Raw genomic sequence first — 7890 nt, forward strand, 5'->3', positions numbered from 1 at the left:
ACATATAATGGAATAGTAGTGGACACTGAACTTCCTAATGGAGCCATTTCCCTTAGAAAGTGGAGTCGAAAAGTTACATTTACCTTATCAAAGGACAGAAACATAACACGTGATCTGTATGTCCAATTAAAACAGCTTGAAAACTGAGCACTCAAAATGAAAGGCTTGTGAACAGACCAATAATTATATACCAAAATCATTCAGGAAATAATTCTGAATAATGAATATATTTGAGAAAATTGTGATCTATTTGCAGACAACTTGTAAGCAAAAAAGAGGCAACATTTGCCTAATAGTTGATTTGCTCTGAATTATTCTCCTAGCTCAGCTAAACATTGACCTTTAGCTACTCAATGACAACATGTATTTCACTATCTGACAGATGACAGACTCTTCTCTCCAGGAAGGGATCACAAATGTTAGAAATGGAAAAGAACTATTCACTCCATTTGCCCAGCCACTACCAATGCAAGATTATTTCTTTCAGTACATTTCCTAAACACTATCTTACACAGAACAGAAATATAATTTTATATCTACGCATTTAAAAAAAAAGAAGGTTTGTAAAAACGGTTCTTAATGCAGTTTTGTCACTGTCCATTTCCCCATGGGTTTAATAATGGATTTTAACAATATGGTACTATATTTATTGAAAGTGGACACATGCCTCAGGGCTTAGCTGGACTGTAGTTTGAGGGTGAATCTAGTTCCAAAAAATATGGTTCTAATTCTTCTACTTCTCATACTGATCAGGAGGACCCTACTGCATTATACAGACAACGTACTGATTAACAGATTGTTTTTTCTGCACAAAAGTTGGACATAGGTTTGCTTTTACATGTACCTTTATTTATTTCTTAATCTATCAGGATACCTGTAAAATATCTCCTGTGCAAGCGAAGACCATTTACACATTTTCTTGTAGGGCTGGTGGACACCGGTGCTGATTATGGTAAAATTCATAGGTATCATCAGAGGACATCAAATGTAATGAAAATGAGAAGGAAAACAATTATGGTTTAATGATTCTTATATTCACCCATAAACTAGCAAGCAATTACAATAATTACCAAAATACCCAGTGCTCTTCAAAAATGTTTTTAAGAAACAAAAGAAATGTTTTTAAGTCTAACAAGATATATATGTGTGAGTATATAAAAACTTCTATGTATACACATCTGCGTACATAACTTTGGATTCAAATTTCAGGTGCACTTGTAGAAAGCTAGAATATAATATTTATTTCATTTGAATTTCTCCTAATTAACAGACTTGTGTAACTGTGGTATGATTTTAGTCTACTGCACTGTATACTCAAGATTGCCAGTGACTTTAGCGGAGTTATTTAAAATGGATACTGCAGTAAATGAAGACACCCCCTCCCTGAGCAGAAATCTTAATTGGAGCAGCCATTGCATTTATGTAAAGTTCATATAGCATTCTTGTAGTCACTTAAATTCCCTAAGCTGCTGGCTTTTACTGGAAACCAGTAGACCAGAAAGCAAAGCTCAGTGACTAGCCAGACTAATCCAGGGCATATGAAGTTTCCACAGTACCAAAGTATCAGCAGGAGGTATGTCTGTAATTCTTTTTTGCACTATTTTTTCTTATCTACATGAAAAGATGAATATAACTTCCTGTGTGTTTGGGGGAGGTGGGGCTTCACTCTTCATGGGGCACGGATCTTTCCACTGCTGTGAGACGTGGAGAAACGAGTGAAACGACAATAAATCACAAAAGCCAAGACAAACATGGAAATGCTCCAGAACAAACTCTAATCATTTAACTCTCCATGGTGTGGGGGGGTGAAGAATTTTTGGAGTGAAGAAGGAGGTCAAAGGAGTAATGTCTTTACATGTTGTATTCCCAATGTGAACCATCAGGAAAACCAGGGAAAAGTGATACTGATAGCAATAGTAGTTTCTATTCAGGATGTGGCTGCAGCAATCTAATCAGAAACCAGGCATTTATTACAGAATACTTTGAATTCTTAGCAATGATGTAACATAATGCAGTTTCACTGAAAAAAGAATAATTCCTACAAACTATCCCAAAATGACTGACAGAATGAAATGATACATTTACAGAATTAGAAGAGAGAAGGAGATGTTAAGAGATATAAACAAGGCAGAAAATCATGTTTCACATGTTAATAATGTTCAGATGAAAGGAATGTGTTGGAGGATCATTGATGAATCAAGCCTGTTAGACATTTCAAAATACCTAAGTGAAATGGAATTTTAAACCCCATTTTAGAAGTAACTTGCGCTCTAAGACCCACTGATTTTTAACAAGCTTTGCATTTCCAAATGACTTTCGAAAATAAGGTCTATGGTCCAAAGTTCTTTTAGAAAAAAAATCTCCTAGCACAGATATTGTTCCCATATTCCAATGGCTCAGGTTATTATTTTTCATGTCTGGGCACTTTTGAACACAGAGAAATTGGAAAGCCACTCATCCTGCCTCAGTTTGTGGCTTAGCCTTAACTTTGTTGAAGAGAGGCATAGGCCTAACTCCCCATATGAAAGGGCTAGAAAGCTATCATAATACCCAACAGCTAGCAAAAATTAGGGGTAAACAAAGAAAGGCCACGACAGTCTTTTGTTTCACTAGATATGAAAGACTACAGAGTCATTTCCAGATCAATACAACTTATTAGTGTTCCAAGTGTGCTAGAGAGGAACTCTCCGAATAAGACCCTGATGGAAACCTCCCTACCTGTAGGAGGTTTAAAGTTAGGTCTGTAATTTGGCTCATTGCAAAGACTCTTGAAGTAATAGTATGGAATTGTAGCCTTTTAAAATACCCAAGCTACCAATGACTAGCAACATGAACCTTCTTGTTGAAGAAACATATTTTCAGTCAAAAGGCAAGTCTCTGTCTGAAAAATGGCAGCTGGTGAAAACCGTATTTGCTGGTTTTGAAGTTTGGTCTGTAAATAATTTGACATCTACTCCTTTGCCATAGTTTAACATCTCTATAAAATAGTTGCAGTATAGCTCCTATGGGTGCTCCTCGTGCACTCTGGTGCAGAGTTGGATAGTTTAAACAGTTCCCACTGACAGACTAAGCTAATATGAGGAGAGGACCTCAGCAGTACAATTTCAGTTGGCACAACTTCTGCAATAGGTGGTTGACCACGGCTGTAAAATGTCTTGTCCATCTGTGTCCTTATGATGCTCCACAGCAGAGGTACATAAAACAAGGATAATGACCGACAGAGATGGGGATATGTCCAGGAAGAAAGATTCTTTTCCCAGAAGTGGATCTGTAAGCAGAATTTTTTTTTTAGCAAGTTAGGGAAACAGGTTTTCTAATTCTACCTTGTGTGGGAGCAAACCATCATGGGACAGACTCTTACCCAGTGTAAACCAGCATCACTCTATTGTGCCAAGGCAGCTACACTTATTTACAATGACTGATGATCTAAACTAATCACCTGAGAGTGACTTTAAACTTTCTACTGTCCACACCAGCTTGGTAAATGGTTTTAATATCTAATGTACTTTTCAGAGAGATTGAGACATTCTTCAAATTTTTTAAAGCAAAAGTTTTTTAAAACCAAATTACCTTGATTGCTTTCTGATGCTAAGGATGGCTTCTCCAGTAAGTTAATCCTCAAACGGAGTAGTGGAAAGCAGTAGCTCTTGGTGAATTAAGTAGACTGTGCATGTCAGTAGGAACTTCTGTGATGTATGTGAATGATCATCCTGCAGAATTAAGTAGCTTTTTTTGTCTGTTTTTACAGTCTGACGTAATCTATCAAGCAATTTTTCCCAGAAGTATGTACTTGTCTTGATATGCAGGAACTCTGGCCACAGAGTTCACATTATTAGCCCCACTCAGACACTGTTTCTTTTATTAACTGTGTACTCAGATGTGATTTCATGTTACCACTTTAATCCTGGTGATGAGTGATTCCTGAATGTAAAGCCAGTACATTTCTCTTCCCTATGCTGTTTTCACAGAGGTGAGATTTTGGTCTTTCATCCTCTGGCCAGACAAGACTGGACTTTGCCTTCTCCCTAAACTGTTGTGGAAACTAATCTGTACTTTGCCTCAAGGGAGGTTTCTTGGTTCCTATGAAACCCTCCTGCTCCAAAAGATCCATGTTCTGTCCTACAGTTCTCCCCCACACTAGCTGCCTAAGGAGCTTAGGCAAAAATGGATTCAGATCCTCTGAACAAAAAAAGATACTAAAGCAACCTGCATACCTACAAGCAAAACGTTTTACTTGCCTCTGTGTCTACGAACAATGCATCATATTCCAGTTTGTTTAACTTCCTATATGCTCCTGATTTTCTGTCCTGGGTAGCTTCCCAATTCCATGACTTTCCAAATGCCTCAGACAGAGTGGAGCTGGTGTTTTGGGTTGTGCGTATCTGAATTTGGATTTCAGGCATGAAGAAAAAAAATACCCTCTTTCCTTCAAGTAAGGTGATGGGCACAACAGCACAGTATGTATGACCCACCAGCAAAAGTGACAGGATTGCTTTCGATCAATGAGAGGTAGACAGAAGAACTCCACTCAGTACAATCATCATTTTTTGCTAACATACAAGTAACTGTCTGTCTCCAAGCACTCTTCCAATATTTCAGGAGGCAAAGAGCGGAGCCTGTAGCATAGGTTGTTATCATCACTGGGTGTTAATTTGGTGTAACTCAATTGTGGCCTGCATATTCAGTTCTCTTCAAAGTCCTGAATTAGTACTTAATTTAGGGGAGAGAGAGAGAGAGAGAGAGAGAGAGAGAGAGAGTCCGAGAGAGAGAGACTCCCTGAGGGGAACCAAGCCATCTCCGAAGAGCCACTCCAAAGTGGAATGGTGATCAAGGAGGTTTTCATGGGATCGATACTGGGAGCAGTTCTGCGCAATGTTTTCATTAAAACCTTGGGTACTGGTCTAGAAAGAACACCAAACCAAGTTGGGAGAGATCGAAAGTGTGTTACAGGCTGGTGATAGACTTCAAAGTGATTTTAATATCTTGCTAAACTCACTAAACAGCCGTTGGTCAGCAAAAAGGGTCTGAGAGGTGGATCACAAGTGACACAGAGAGAAAAACTCCATGGTGGGATGTATAAATGAGTAGCCAGCAAATGATGTCATGTAATCTGTCCACTCTACTCAGCACAGGTAAAACCCTTCAGCCTCCAGCTGAGGGTTCAATTCTTACAATTGAAGAAAAATGTAGGCCAGTTGGAGAGTAGTCTTGAAGAGAGTAAAGGAAATGATCAGAAGTCTAGAGAACATGTTTGACGAGGAAATATGGAAAGCATTAAGATTGTTTATCCAAATAAAGGGCAGAAGGAGACAAAGTGGAGGGGGGAGGCACAGATGATCACAAAATAACTCTTGTTGAGTAAGCAGAAACTTGTTATAAAGATGTTTTCCCCCTCCATTGCTTCTACATGACTCTCCATGGTGCATGGAAAAAGGAACATATCTGCTTCCATACCTTCACAGGGAGCTTCAGCTTACACAGCTCTAAAGTTCTTTTGCACCTGGAGATCAAGCTTGCCTTACAAACCCACCATCATAATTCCCTTGATTGGCATCTTAAAAGATCAAAGATTTAATTTAAATGTGTACTAAAGCAGGGAGTTCAATGGCAACACTTGCCTTCACACAAAGTGGAGAATCTAGGATTTATTGGGAGTAAGCAGACACCTGTGGACCAAATTCAGATCTAGTGTAAGTTAGTGCAACATAACCTTTGAAAGAGTTCCTCTTTCTTCCACCAGACCTGAATTTAGCCCTTAATTTAACTCAGAGAAAAATGCAAATTAGCCTAATTAAACATACAGTTCAAGCAATCAAGATACTGGCTTTATACTATATTGATCTATTTTAAAATATCAACGTAGGACAGTTAAAAGCAAAGGGGGCAATTAATGTCTTTCCCTGGAAAGGTGTGAAAGGTACTTGTCAGGTTTCATTAAATGTATTTATTCTTTCCTTTCAAATTGTCTCTCATTTGAGCAGACCACTCTTCTGGGTTAATGGTGACAGAAGGCAGCAGCACTGCTGTAAGCATCCTACACAGCAAATGTAGCCTATTAGCTAAAAATGGGGAATCCTAAAAAAAATATTTTATTGTTGATGCTTTGGAAGTATCCTGTATATCTGAGACCGTCTTAGAAAAGCAGCACTGGAGTTTACTACCTCTGGCTTTGTGAGGATTTCTTCTTAAAGACAGTGTCTGCCCCCCAAATTTAACATTTTTGGGCAGCAAAGATGAAAAAAAAGCATTTTTATTGCAGCTTTATGAACAGGGATCTGAAGCTTAAGTGACTTGCTAAACATCATACAAAAAATGTGTGAAGTAACCTAAGCTTTGTACAGATCTCCTGAATCCAAATCCTGTAATTTTTGATCCTGTTCCATTAACATTAAAAGAACATCTATCCTCTGGTAGATGAGTTGTTATGGCAAATGACATCTGAAGGTGTAAGAAAAGATATTTTTCCATATAGGCCTGAGCCAGAGCTGTCAGAGTTGGTGGAAAATCTCCTGTTGGTTTCCACGGCCCTGCTAAAATCTGCAGAGATCTTTCTTAACAGAGCTGAAATGCTGTCTTTTCACCTCATGGATCATCCATAGCCAGAGAGCAGTAACAAAATGCCTATCACATTAACTAATGAAAGGGGCTACTATTAGATTGTCTGACCACTGGTCTGAATGTGACCTTGCAATGCAGTCTGTGCTCTCAGGTTCATGAGTGCTCACCTTCATTGGTCTGCGAATGCAGCTCCAGCACCCTCGTGATCCACACAGATCCACTCAGTCTGGGCCAAAGAGCATTGTAAGGGAAAATGTAATTTTGTTGGTACTAACCTATAGCATGGCTGGCCAGCAGTCCAGAGAAGGGACTATGCTCCAGAGTGTGATTCCTTCCCATGAGAGGAGACTCCTTGAATAAAGAAAAGAAGGAAAATTCCATTACATAAGAACAGATTATGGAAAATCTCAATAGGAAACCTCATCCCTTCCTCCTGGGCCTGGCTGCTTGGATGCATGTGTCACCTCCAGGCTGGATTATTGTAATGCGGAACTGAATGTGAAGGCAGACCATTGACTGTAGCTGCTACCCAATGCAGCTGCCTGTAGGGTCTAGGCTACAGTGAGCCCTTCAGGCCCATGCTGAAGTCCGTCTCCTGGATCCCAGACAGATTCAGACCAATTTAAGCGGCTGGGTCTGATCTTCAAGGTATCGAATGAAGCAACCTCTAGTTATATCAAAGTGCAAAACTTGTGCTGTAAACCACTGTGTTGTCTGTGCTCCCTCACATCGCAGGACTCATGGAAAAGTTCATGAGAGCTGGGGACAAAAACATTGACAGAGGAGGAAATTTGGGCTTCTTTCTAGGGGACATCAGGTGAAATCCAGATGCTGATGCTTTAGAAGAAAGACAACAAACCTCCCTCTTCCAAACAGCCTCTTTCCCTGTAGCAAACAATAACATTTCCACGTAACTAAGCCTGACTACCTCCATCCAGCCAAACATCTCCCCCTCTAAAACCCTTCCACCTGAGGAGAATAAATCAGTAAACTAAAAAAAATAAAGGAACCCCAGATAGGTCAACATTTGCTAACCAACTAATCATGATAAAAAGAGTACAAGCAAAGATTTTTCTGTCACCAAGGGTGACAAGTCAAAGACGCTTTGCAATCCATTAATGATACAGTTGTAACTATGGATGTTCAAACAACAAATAGGTAGCTTCTGTATGGTATATAGCTGAGCTGTTTGATTGGTTTCTGGAGAGAGAAGGAATAAAAATATTAGTAAGCAAGATGGTAGTGATGGTATTGATGGTGAAGAAGAAGTAGTGCTGGAGAACCTGCCATATACAGGCAGTAAAAGGCGGGGGGGGGGGGGGGGGGGACGGG

The sequence above is a fragment of the Dromaius novaehollandiae genome, chromosome 5 (assembly GCF_036370855.1).
Source record: "Dromaius novaehollandiae isolate bDroNov1 chromosome 5, bDroNov1.hap1, whole genome shotgun sequence".
NCBI classification, from domain to species: Eukaryota; Metazoa; Chordata; class Aves; order Casuariiformes; family Dromaiidae; genus Dromaius; species Dromaius novaehollandiae.